The following is a 14,331-nucleotide window of genomic DNA, read 5'->3' on the forward strand; positions in this document are numbered from 1 at the left end:
ATGTTGCAAGGGTATTAAATTTTTATTTTTATTTTTATTCTTATATTTTGACTTTTAAATATGTTTGCAACTTTGCAGCATAGAGAAAATAATCTGTTCAGATGAATGTGCTAATTTGCTATAAAGTTGCTCCAAGTTATTTTTGCTGATGGCCAAATTGATAGAGAGCACACAGAATGACCTTTGCTTTTGATGGACTTTGACACTGTAAAGTGACTGATTGTTTGGTTTCCATAGGTTTTAGTCTTTAAAATGCTTTTCTGTAGCATAAGAAACATATTGTCCTATTGATTGGGCATGCAATACTTTAGTTGAAATATTTATGCATGTCTGGTTAGATGGAAAATATAAGTGGAATGTTGTTTTTGCAGGGCTCAAGGAAGAAGAAAAGCAGTGACTTAAAGTACGACATAATGTGTTGGATTGTACTTGCTGTTGGCATAGCAGCTTGGGTTGGAATGGCAAAATCTCATGTGCCTCCTCCACCTATGCTATAAAATCCTTTTATTGTCAAAACAAGTTTTGCATACATGTTAGGATCCAGTTCTTGTTTCTGTAATGGACCATGCTAGCAGGGCTCAAAAGACCCTATCATTTTAAATGCAAATCACTCAGTTAACTCTTTAATAATATTATTCCTGTGATTTTAGAGTATTCTGATTTTGTCAGTTTCAGAACATGTGTATAATTATTTGCAGTTAAAGATGACACCATTTGTTGTTTCTATCTATTTTTCTATCAATCATAGTAAAAGTGAAACAGTATGGTTCATTGCTTGTAATTCTTTGTTGTTATCTTTAGTTTCTTGGCAATAATTTCTATTATTATTATTGGATCTTTTATATTGGTTCAATAATTATATCCCTTTTTATGCTCTCGATGTTGACAAAACAGTTGGAGCGGGGAAACCGGTCTTGACACATCAATTCATTTGATGTGTCAATAATACAAAAAGTGATGGTAAATGTTGTGTTTCGTTGTTGATGTTAGAGAAGTTATATGACTTACTCAACACCAATGTTTTAAAAACTGGAACCGGTGACCGGACCAGTCCACCTAATGAACCAGGTTTCGAACCGGGACTGGTCAGGTATAAATGAACCGGTTTAAAAAAAAATACATTAAATGATTAATTTTTAATTGAAAAAAAATACTTTTTAAGATTTAAAACCATGATTCCAAGCCAATAGAAACAAAATATGCAAGGTTTGTTCATCTATATACCATGTAAAGGTGAATATATCAAAATGGCATTGAATGCAATACATATCTGCAACAAAATACATAATCAATGAGGCTCTAAATGGCCTCTAGAATCCGAAAACAATCCTCTAAGCTATGGGGTCACTGAACTACTACAAGTCTACATATCAGTGATCAACAACATGATCAAACTCATCACCACTACTAGACAAGAGATCATCAACATGAGCTACATCAATAATATGGCTCCGAGTTTGAGGACTCCTAAAACTCCTCTACAACTTTAGTAGTAGTAGAAAAAATAGACATCTAAACTACAAATCACTGATCAACATACAACTTTAGTAGTAGTAGAAAAAATAGACATCTAAACTACAAATCACCGATCAACATGGTCACTCATGAAACTCATCATTGATTCAACGCTACTAGAAATACAAAAACATCATTAACGAGAGATACATAAACATCATCTAGCGCAAAGTCTTCAGAGTTGGATTGCTCAACCTTATAACATGATAGAAATTGAAAAGCTTTAACATGCCTAACCAATGATTTTGGTTTGAGTGAAGGGTTCATCTCCTCAACCTTATAATGTGGTAGAAAAAGATTAGCATGCCTAACTAGTTGTTTTCCTTTGAGTGAAGGGTGCATTCTTGTTAAGGCCATGGTAGAGGAGTTCAACAATCAATACCACCAACATCAACAATGTTCAACAATCAATGCCACCATGATCAAGGTTCTTAAAGGGCTTCATGCTCATGATCAAATGTCAATCTCATACCCTCACACATGATATAATCAAATGGAAACATTGCAAACCCCCAAACCATGAAATCCTGAAAATTATTAAGTCTGTTGAATTTTGAGTGAAATCTAAAATTCTAGTTTCTCCATATGAAATCCAATGAGGTCGAAACCACTCTCAAACATCTTGAGTCATTTCATGGTAATGTTAAAAATTTAAGTAAAAGGATGAAAATAAAAATTAAAGGAAATGTCACTTTTACTTTAAGAATCTAACATTACCATTAATTGCCAACATTGTTAGGGTTGAGATGTGTCAAGAAAATGAGAGGGTAGGCATGTTTGTTTGGGAGGGACTATTTTTGGAGGAAAACAACCCCAAACTTCTCTCAAAACAGCTTCAAAACTCACAAAAATGCATTTTGTGGGGTTTATAGTTGCCTTGGCAATAAATTGGCCGGTTTAGGATGAAACCACCCGGTTTGATCACAAACTGACTGGTTCCGTCCTAAACTGGCCGGTTAGGACCGATTTGTCCACTTTTTTGGCGAAATGGAGGGTCAAATTGGGCTTTTCTGCCGATTTGGCCGGTTACCAGTTCAGATCGGCTGGTTTTTAAAGCACTGCTCAACACACATGACAGGAGATAAAAAGAAATTTGTATCTTTGCAGAAAGAAAACGATGGTAGTCTCATTTGGGAATGATGGTTCAACTAAGGTTATAGGAAAGGGTATTGTTAAGCTTGGAAGCAAGAATGCCATGGCAGAAAGCGTTTTTTTCATTGAAAACATGGACCATAACCTGCTAAGTGTGAGTCAAATGTGTACTCAAGGACACATGCTTTTGTTTGACTCAAAGAAATGTGAAATAAGAAGGGGAAAATTAGGTAGATTAGTGGTGACCGCAACAAGGACTCCAAACAATATATATATATATATATATCTTGGATGAAATTGGAAAGGAAGGCTATTTCTTGGAAAAGGAGGATGAAAGTTGGCTTTGGCACAAAAGAATGGGTCACATGAATTTCAATAACTTGGTAAAGATCAGTGAAAAGGAAGCCATAAGATAAATGCCAGAAATTTCAAAACCAGTAAGTACCATGTGCAAACACTATAGGCATGGAAAGCAGACAAGGGTTAAATTCAAGACCAAGGAACATTCCATTTCAAAACTATTAGAGTTGGTACATACCGATCTATGTGGTCCCATGAGAATCAAAGTACTGGAAGGTGAATAGTACTTCATGTTATTTAACGATGATTACACCAGAATGACAACAATAAGTTTTCTGAAGAAAAAGTCAGAAGCATTTGAATGTTTTAAAATCTACAAAGAGATGGTTGAGAATGAAACTGATATGAGAATCAAGTTTTTAAGATCTGATAATGGAGGAGAATTTACATCCAAATAATTCCAACACTTCTATGAAGAACAAGGGATAAAAATACAATTATCGAGAGACAAAACACCACAACAGAGTTGAGTTGCTAAAAGGAAAAACATAACCGTAAAATAAATGGCTAGGACCATGCTGAATGATTCCAAATTAAGTGATGTCTTCTAGGTTCAAGTAGTAGAGGCAACCGTGCACATTCAAAACAGAGGCGTGCTTAGAAGTAACAGTGATAAGACCCCATATGAATTATGGAAGGGGAGACCGGAAAACGTCAAGCATTTTAGAGTCTTCAGAAGCAAATGCTACATAAAGAGGGAAGACGAGGATTGGAAAATTTGACTCTCGGGTAGATGAAGGCATATTTGTTGGGTACTCACACAAAATCAAGGCATACAAATGCTATAATTTGAGACTCAACAAGATAGTTGAAAGCATCAATGTAACATTTGATGAAGTTCGTGGAAAAAAGGCTAGGCAAGGAGGCTCATCTTCAAGGGAACAAGAAACAGAAGAACCAGAACAATAAGGATTAATAAAAGAAGAAGAACAATTAGACGAAGAGTCAACTATCGACCAGAAAGAAGCATAAGATAATTAATAGGCACTTTCTAAAACTCCTAAACAATGGTACCAGAAGAATCATCCATCGGAGTAAATCATAAGTGATATCAATGCAGGAATAGGAACCAGAAGAGTCAACTATCGACCAGAAAGAAGCATAAGATAATTAATAGGCACTTTCTAAAACTCCTAAACGATGGTACTAGAAGAATCATCCATCAGAGAAAATCATAAGTGATACGAATGCAGGAATAGGAACCAGAAGAAGCCAACAAATATATATGCCAGAACAAGGACATCTTGTGCTCTTATCCATAGTTGAGCCTAGCAGCTTTGAAGAAGCCAACCATGATGAACATTGGATCAAAGCCATGGAAGAAGAACTGGATTATATCAAAAAGAATAAAACATGGGAATTTGTTCCAAGACCTAGAGACAAAAATGTCATCGGTGTAAAATGGGTCCTTAGGAACAAGCTAAACAAAGATAGATAGGTAACCAGGAACAAAGCAATATTGGTATGTAAAGGATATGCACAAGTAGAAGGAAACAAATTCGAATAAATGTTTTCCCTTGTTGCCAGGATGAAAGCTATAAGAATGTTTTTGGCCTATGCTTGCTCAAGAAAGATTAAGGTGTACCAAATGGATGTCAAATCAACTTTTTTGAATGAGAATTGGAAGAAGTCTATGTAGAGTAGCCCAAAGGTTTTTATGCTTATAGAAAAAGAAAGATCATGTTTGCATGTTAAAGAAAGCTTTGTATGGTCTCAAGCAAGCTGCTAGAGCTTGGTATGCTCATCTGGATAGGTATTTGCAACAACAAGGTTTGAAGAAAGGAAGTGTCGATAACAACTTATACATAAAGATTAAACAAGTCAACTTGACTCTCATTGAAGTATATATGGATGGCATCATCTTTGGCAATGATGATGATTGACTGAATAAGAAATTTGCCAATGATCTGCAGAATGAATTTGAGATGACTTTACTTGGTGAATTGACCTTCTTCTTGGGACTCCATATATCTCAGGAAGATGATGGCATATTCATTTCTGAAACCAAGTACATGAAGGAAATGTTGAAGAGGTTCCAAATGGATGATTGTAAACCAGTTAGCACACCCATGGTGATCGGTTGGAAGTTGAGCAAGGACAATGAGTCTAACGAAGCATACTAGAAATTGTATAGATTGATGATTGGCAACCTATTGCATGTGACTGTTTTAAGACCAGATGTGATGTAGGCAGTGTGAAAAAACACTTGAAATGTAGAAATTAGAAATTTATTCTTCTAACTGATTAATTATGCAATTTATTTGCTACGACAAACAACGAATAAATCAAACTACACTTCACAAATAAAAACGCTGCAAAAAATAAATGGGAACTAAGAAATATAGAGCACACACAAAATATGGTAGTTATTTTTGGACAAATGTCCTTGGAAAAACCCAATGTGGGAAAAATGGTGCAATAGATGAGGGTTTTATTATTATGCAACAGTGAAATTAGTGAGACAAATCTTGCCTCATACAACATTGATCTAGGTCCAACCCTGGCACAAATTGGGCTCCTCGAATCTCTGCATCAACCTTCTATGCAGATGTTGTGCAAGCCCTCTAATGAATTTCCTGAAAGCTGATTTGATCAAGCCATCCTACCCAACTGAGCCTTTGAGAATGACTTGCTAGCCCCTTCGAAATTTCTCCCAGCCTCCAGCAACTGAATTGACCCTTACTCCAACTAAATCGAACTCTTCCTCCAAAGTTGTATGCGCAGTCCCTGTGCAACCCCAATGAGGAAAACTCGACCCTCCTATTGCTGACTCTCTGGAACTGGAATCTCCTCTTAAATCACTGCCTCTACATCCCCTCTCTGACTCGAACTCTCCTGTTGGATCACTGCAACTGTGAAGCTCGATTTCTGCCAAGGAATTCGACCTCGAGTATGTTCTTCTCCAACCCTATCAACCTCCTCTTATAATCTCCAGTTGGATTACCAACAACCACGATTAAGTCCTTATTGATGGATGAGATGATCTCTAAGTCGATCCATGTGAGTTTCTAGAGAATTCTCACATTTTTTAATTAATTCTTATTAATTAATCAATTTCCCTAAAGTTATACTTAGGCATTTTTACTTATAAATCAAATAACTTAATTAAAATGTCTCTAGGTGAATTTTCCATAAACGATTTTTGGGTTATGGAGATATGATATGTTTTAGCCTCTCTACAAGGATTGAGACTAAAACACCATCCGATGCTACAAAAACTAACACTCTCTTAGTGATGAAGGTGTTCTCTCCAATAGCATCCTCCATACACGTTGATGATCATTGACCACTGTGACTACTACCACTGTCCACCAGCTATTGCGCAAACTCTGATTCATATGTCATTTTGTAGCCGAATCACCCTGACACTACACTGCACTGTACTACTGCCAACTCTGTAATTTATCTCATGTTGTTGTTACTGCAACTGAAATCCTGAATACTTTGTCCCTGCTATTGAAATGGGTTCTCCACTATACCCATTTGCTCTATTAAATAGAGAAACTTGGCTCTTCCTAGAGCTTTCATGAGTATATCTCCAACCTACTCTTCCATGGGAACACAATATAGCTGGACTGCTCCACACTACACACAATCTCTGATGAAATGACATCAAATATTTATGCGTTCCAACCTATCACAAAACACTAGATTTGCAAAGAGCTTGATGTGACTCTAATTATCACAATAAACGTTGGTTGCCTCCATCCTTTGCCTGAATAAGTTCACCAACGATTTTCGAAACCATATAGCCTCGCACATGGTCGTGCTAGCTGCCATATACTTTTCTTTTGTAGAGCTTAGTGCTATTAACTTTTGTTTCTTACTACACCAATAAATCATCCTTAATCCAACACTAAAGCAGTACCCAAAGTTACTTTTCCTATCCATTGCAATGCCCGCCCAATCTGCATATGTGAATCCACATAGTCTGACATCATCCCCTCAGGTATATTTCAACCCATACTCTATTGTGCCACGCAAATACCTCAAAATGTGCGTCGTTGGTGTCTAATGCACTCTCTTCGATTCCCCCATGACCGAGAGTGTTGACCACAAGTAGATATTTGGTCAAGTGTTGACCAGATAAGTGAGAGAACCGATGAGTTGTTTATATAGGGTGGGGTCAACATCCTTGTCCTTTGATGCATTTATCTTCCTCTAGTTTGTGATCATGGGCATAGACATGGGTCTACAATCCTACATCCTGAATCTCTTCAGAATCTTAATAGCATATCTCCCTTGACCAAGGAAGATCTCCTTGTCCTTTTGCCACACTTCCAGGCCTAGCAAATTGTGCATCAACCCCAAATCCTTCATGTCAAACTTTGTTACCAGGTTCCTCTTTGAGCCTTGATGACCTCGTCCAGAAGAGGTCATCCACATACAACACTAGAATGAGTGGCTCATCCTCTACCATCAAGTAGTGAAGGTTGGGATTTGTGTCACTCATGACGAATCCCATCTGCTTCAAGTAGCTGTCAATCCGACCATACCATGCCCTGGGAGCCTGCTTGAGCCTGTATAGAGTTTTCTTCAACCTTCACACATGTGCGCCTCTTATGTGCCTCTAAGCCCTATGGTTGTTCTATGTACACCTCCTCCTCTATCACCCCGTTCAAGAAGGTTGTCTTGATGTCCATTTGGTGAATCTTCCATCCCATTTATGTTGCTAGGGATCTAATGGACCGAACAGAAGTGTATTTAGCCACTGGGATGAAGTTCTGCTCGTAATCTATACCTTTCTTTTGTGCATACCCATTTTCCACGACCTAGCCTTGTACTTCTCCACACTGCCATCTTCAGTGTACTTGATCTTGTAGATCCCTCGAGAGCCCACTACTGACCTGTCCTCAAGCCTCAACACTACCTCCCAAACATCATTGGTCATGATAGAGCTATACTCTTCTACCATGGAATATATACACACTTGATGTTGTGTCACCTCCTGATAGTTGGAAGGTTCTTCAACTTGTGCAACCAATGTTTGGTACATGTTTGGTTGTTTGTTTTCTCTCTTGTTCATCTTAGGAGCTCAAATAAACTCCTCAGCATCTCTCAATTTCTAATGAACTTCCCTTCTGGTTCTACCACTAATGGTGGGAGGCTCAACCAACTCTTCATCATGCCTTTGTTGCTCCATCTGTTGCAAACTCATTGTATCTCCTACACCTAAGGGTATGCTGGTACTGGTAATAGTACTAGATCCCTATGACTCTCCTTGCGGTGGTCTTAGCGGTGGCCCCTGTGGTTGTCCTTTCTACAATGGAACTTAAGCTAGCTCACTCTGATCACCTAATGGCATCTCCCATCTCATTATGATCTTCTTGTTGTTGGGAACATAAATCTTGTATGCCTTGGAGGTTTCGCTATGCCCAACAAAATAACCTCTCTTTGCACTCTAATCCAACTTGGTTTGCTTCTCATATGGTACATGGCAATAAGCTATGCTACCAAAGATCCTAAAGTGACTGGCCCTTTGTTATAAATATAATTATATAAAAGTAATAAATATATATAATAAATAATAAACATAATGTTGGAAATAATGAGAGGGGGGTGAATCAATATTTCTTTTCAATTATTATTATTACTAGTCTAGATTATTTACAATTTTAACTAAAGAAATGATTTTATTAAATATAGAAAAAGACTGAATACAATATCTGATGAGTTTTTCCAAGCACCAACTTGGACTTTGATGAGGCTCCAACGCCTAGGGCTCCGACCCTATCTTACCAAGGAACCAACCTTGAATTTAGGAGCACCAACTCCAAGGACACAAATCCTTCCAATTCTGTGGCACCAACCCCAAGGGCTCCGATCCTATATATTTACTCTAGCAAGAAATGTTTGATTGTATTATACTGCTTCCAAGAACTTCTTTACCAAATCATGTCCTTGTAGTCTTTTCAACAGGTCGTTGTTTGCGTTATGGCTTCACTTCGGGTCTGAACCTTCCAAGATGAATCAGATCAAAAGATTGTCCTCCCGCACTGTCTTCTACTTCCTTCTTTTCTCGGTGTTCGGCTTCTGCTACACCTTCGTCTTCTACTAGAACTTCGACTTCTCGACCTTCGGCTTCCTCTGTCTTTTCAAGTTCACGAGTTGTGAACTTTTTAATTCTTCTTTGTGCCCAATGCCCAATCGATTCATTTAGTGAAACGTTTTAACTTGTACTTATACGAGTTTCACCAATGACATGAGAGACACATTTATTGGAGGGAGGCTGATTTGTTTATTTACGGAGAGACCAGAGAGGCTAAAACCATATTATGATGGAAGTATGGCAGCCCCACATGCCACATCACCGCTAATCGCAATCGCAACTTTTGAAGGTCTCTTGCTACACAATATATTGGAGAAGCCCTTTTTAATATTCATCCAAGGCCCACATGGAGGTCCCACATCCACATCATCAATCGCAATCGCAACTTTTAATGTTATCGGTGTAACATAGCCGATACTCATATTACTGATGAGGCAGACACAATATAACATTACACTGTTGTCAATAGACCCGTCGGATACACATCTTCTATCGCAATCGGCAGTTCGGGGGCTTATCGCAATCGGCGGTCCGGGGTGACAACTCTTTATGACTTGCGATATGAAAGTTTATACGGTGGATGCAATATCGTATTATGGCATATTGTAGTGGAAACATCGGGTTTGCAGTACATATCGCAATTGGTGGATTTGGGGTGGTGATACATAATAAACCTTATGGTTTGCGATTATGCGACGAATGCGATATTCTATTGAGTTGTATTACAATGGTGCAGCGGGTTTGCAATGGTATCACAACCGTAGGTTTTTGTGCGGTTACATTTATGATTTGCAATACGTAACTTCCGATAGTGGCGGATGCGGTATTATATTAGAGCTTGTTTTATTGGAAAGTCGGGTCCGCAGCTCAAATCACAATCCGGGGTTTTGTGTGGTGGCATGTAATATAGCCCGCCGATATTATATATGCCGATATGTTAACTCCTCCGGTTTGTTTTATGCGCTGTGAAATTTTTAAGAGGTTTCCATGGTTTATTCCTTCCATGTTAGGTTCCCACCCTAACCCCCTTATTTATGTAATGGGATCACGTCATAGTCAAGAGTCAGTAAAGCCCATATTAATAATTGTAAGTGGTTAATCCGCAATTAATGACGGGACCACAGTTAGTTGCAAATGGGCCGTAGTATTAGATAGATGGTATTAATAAAACCCACGGTATTGGCCCCTGGTATTGCATGTATGAGTCATATATAAAGGATAGAGACTCCCTGCGAGGAGCATCATGTCTTATTTTGTAGTCGAGCTCTGCTCTATTGGAGGTTGCCCCCTCGAAGAGGCAAGTGAACATTACTCTCTGAATAATAAAATCATTGCTATTCTGTGTTCTGGGTATCTTTTCTTCGCATATTCTATATTTGGGTATCATTTTTGCAGGTTAAGAGCATTACAAGTGGTATCAGAGCACTTTCCAGGGCCGGTGGGATCTCCATTTCTTAGCAAATTTTTTTTTTGGCTAGAGACGTGTTCCGGCGTCTTGAAACCACGGGATATGTCGTTGAGCCCATAAACCTGCGGATTTGGGGAGGCATGCACGCAGGAAATACAAGAGGTAGTCACGTTTGTTGGACTCCCTTGTAACCCCTGTGGGTACCCCTTCGAGTAGTAGTGCATTAGATAGAACCGCGCACGGACTGTCTTCCACGTACCCTCTGGGTATATCAGAAGCCCCCTAGGCTCCCTTGAAACCTCGCCATAGATAAACTGTCAGCCGTCTTGCGATTACAGTACACCGAGAACAACACTTGAAGAGATTACTCGCCGGTACGATAGGGTAGTCGGGTTGTACGGCTAAGGGTATAGTCGATCCTCCTTAGTTAGAGCCCTGAAACATTGGGTCGAGTACTACTGCCAGACCCTTATGTATATTGCGATCTGTAGCACCTGACACTCCTTAAGACCATAGTTCCCTTTTCTATCGGGGGATCACACATCATCTCTTCCAGATCCGCTTGTGCAAAGGGGTGCAGCTGCAGCAGACATCAGTCCCGCATTCTCGAGTTCGCAGATCAGCTATTCTGATTGAGATCTTTCAGGGCGCTTATTGGTGATCTAGCCCATCAGAATCAGGACGACGAGCTGAGCACGGTGGTACCATTCACTTCTTAGTGAAATTTTTTTTAGGCGGTCCCAATTTTCAAAAAAAAATCAGGCTGGTGTATGATAGAAACTAGAGCTCAAGCGATGGCCAATGAAAGGATGGACAAACTTGAAGAATCAATGCAAAACCTCCACCTTCAGCTTACCGGACTATGTAGCATGGTCGAGAAAATAGTCCCGAAGGGCAAGGAGCAAGCACACGAGGAGGTGTATTAGGGCAATGAACACAATGAGGGTGAGTCTAGCCACTCTCCTCACGTCTGGCACACCCACCAACCACCCAGTCAGTGACCTCCCAAGTTGGATATGCATAAATTTGACGGTTCTCACCCATCAGCATGGATAGCACAAATGGAGCAGTATTTCAAACTGAATCACATCTTCGATGATGCGACTCAGCTTATGTTGGGGAGCATGTACTTGGACAATGAAAGGTGGCAATGGTGGGAATGGCATTAACGTTGCACTGGACCTTTTAGGACTTGGACCAAATTCACCAAATCTCTTCAAGACCGCTTTGACCAGGAATCATCTTTTTTGGGTCGTCTTACTAAGCTCCGACAGACTGGTACAGTGGATGAATATATTACAGCTTTTGAAGCCTTAGCCTTCTGCACTTGGGGTCTCTCAGATGTGTTCTACACGGAATGTTTTATCAGCGGTCTTAAAGAAGCTATCAAAGCCCAAATCCTACTGCACCACCCTCCCACATGGACGGAGGCTTGCAAGGTAGCTCGTAACGTGGAACGTGCATTAGCAGCCTAATACAGTCGCCCAAATTTCTCAGCTAAAGGTCACCCCCCACAGGCTCACAACACAACTCAAACACTTAAGGTCCAAAAGGTGTCACCTGCAGAAATGGTCGAAAGAAGAAAGCAAGGCCTATGTTACTACTGTGATGAAAAATACTCCCCAGGCCATAAATGCAAGGAGCCCAAATTTTTTCAAATTGATGCCACTAACTACAGCTCAACAGAGGAAGATCCACCACTTGAGGAACATGAGTCGCTAGAAGAAGACAACCAAAAGGACAATGTCTTTGACGAACCAGTTATTTCGTTGCATGCTTTGGCAGGGATTTCTTCCCCTCAAACTCTCAAAATACGAGGTTTTATTAAACATCGCCCAGTAGTAGTCTTGATTGATAGTGGAAGTACACATAATTTCATCCATCAAAAAGTCGCAGAAGCAGTGCATTGTTTTGTACGAGCAGTTTCTAACTTCCAAGTTCAAATTGCGGATGGAGGCACAATGAAATGTGAAGGCCGCTGTGAAAATGTCAAACTTCAAATGGGGGATTATCAGTGGAAAACCCACATGTTTGCCATACACATGGGGGGTTGCGACATTGTCCTCGGCGCTGAATGGCTCCACACTCTTGGGCCAATCACAATGGATTTCCAGGAGTTATATATGAGTTTTAAGCAGAACAACTACACACATACCCTCCGTGGACTCCAGGCGGGAGCCCCCTCTATCATCATCTCGCATAGGATGGAAAAATTGTTAAAAGAGGGCAATCATGGAGTTGTAGCTCAATTTAATGCCATCCAGGCAGTCGAAACCAAGCCTCTGCCAATTCATCCTGAGATGCAACAGATTTTAAATAACCATCTGCCGGTCTTTGACAAGCCTCATGAGCTTCCACCCTCGCGAGGGGAACATGATCATAGCATCACATTGGTTCCAGGGGCCCAACCCCCAAATGTGCGCCCATACAGATATCCGTTCACCCAAAAGAATGAAATAGAAAAAATAATCAAGGATCTTTTGGAAGCAGGTGTCATTTGTCCTAGCATTAGTCCTTATTCATCCCCAGTGGTCATGGTTCTCAACAAAGACGGGGAGTGGCGGATGTGTCCCGACTTCAGGGCCCTCAATAAGTTGACAGTCAAAGATAAATTTCCCATCCCGGTGGTTGATGATTTGCTGGATGAACTCAATGGGGCTCAATTCTTCACTAAGCTGGATCTTCGCTCAAGCTACCACCAAATTCGCATGAAGGAAGTCGACATTCCCAAGACTACTTTCAAAACTCATGAAGGCCATTATGAATTCCTGGTCATGCCATTTGGTCTTAGTAATGCCCCCTTTACTTTTCAAAGCCTTATGAACTACATTCTCAAACCATATCTCAGGAAATTTTTCCTTGTCTTCTTCGATGACATCCTCATCTATAGTTGCACTTGGGCCGCACATCTTCAGCATGTAGATCTACTCTTGCAACTATTCCGCAAGCATAAATTATTTGTCAAGATGTCCAATTGTTCGTTTGGCATGGCAGAAGTAGAATATTTGGGCCACATTGTGGGGCGTGAAGGTGTCAAGATGGACCCCAAAAAGATCCAGGCAATGCAGGAATGGCCTCAACCTAAGACCTTGAATAGCTTGAGAGGATTTTTGGGTCTCACAGGCTATTATCGTAAATTTGTCCGCAACTATGGTTGCATAGCGAAGCCCCTCACCCAACTCCTAAAGAAAAATTCATTCTTCTGGAATGAGGAAGTACAACAGGCCTTTACAGCTCTAAAAAATGCCATGTGTTCCACTCCAGTCTTAGCACTACCTGACTTCACCAAACCTTTTGTCATTGAATGTGATGCTTCGGGCACAGGTATTGGGGCGGTCTTAATGCAGGAAGGGCGACCTTTGGCCTTCACAAGCCAACAACTAAGTGGGAGGAATCTGGGCCAATCTACCTACGAGAAGGAAATTATGGCCATCTTACATGCAGTCGAGACCTGGCGACCTTACTTATTGGGGCGATGTTTTCAAATCCGCACAGAGCATCACAGTCTTAAATATTTTTTGGAGCAACGCCTATCCTCCCCACAACAAAATAAATGGCTCGCCAAAATGCTGGGATATGATTATGAGATCATTTACAAGAAAGGGAAAGACAATAGGGTAGTAGATGCATTATCTCGCCAATTTGAGGAGGAAAGTAATATGCTAGCAATTTCCCTCCCCATTCCAGAATGGATTGAAGAGGCTCGCAGGGAATGGTTTTCACACCCCGGGCTCTCCCAACTCATTTCCCAATTGCAGGTAGATCCAAATTCCACCAAGGGCTACTCGTGGCAGGATGATATTCTTCGCTACAAGGACAGAGTCGTAATATCACCAACATCCACCCTCAAAAGTCACATTTTGGCAGAATTGCACTCATCTCCCATTGCAGGACATTTGGGCTTTCA

General features: G+C 40.3%; 1 protein-coding gene across 1 annotated transcript in view; it reads left to right on the forward strand.

Annotated features, from left to right (window-relative positions):
- LOC149185283 (mitochondrial import receptor subunit TOM20-like) overlaps window positions 1-654 on the forward strand; it is a 226,962-nt gene extending 226,308 nt beyond the window's left edge. The window contains exon 6 of the mRNA XM_089417875.1: window positions 372-654. The gene's annotated coding sequence lies outside the window, so the exon portion shown is untranslated. The remainder of the gene's footprint in view (window positions 1-371) is intronic.
- Window positions 655-14,331: the final 13,677 nt, after the last annotated feature.

The sequence above is a fragment of the Pinus tabuliformis genome, chromosome 3_2 (assembly GCF_031772625.1).
Source record: "Pinus tabuliformis cultivar Carrire ecotype Pingquan chromosome 3_2, CPIR1, whole genome shotgun sequence".
In the NCBI taxonomy this organism is placed as follows: domain Eukaryota; kingdom Viridiplantae; phylum Streptophyta; class Pinopsida; order Pinales; family Pinaceae; genus Pinus; species Pinus tabuliformis.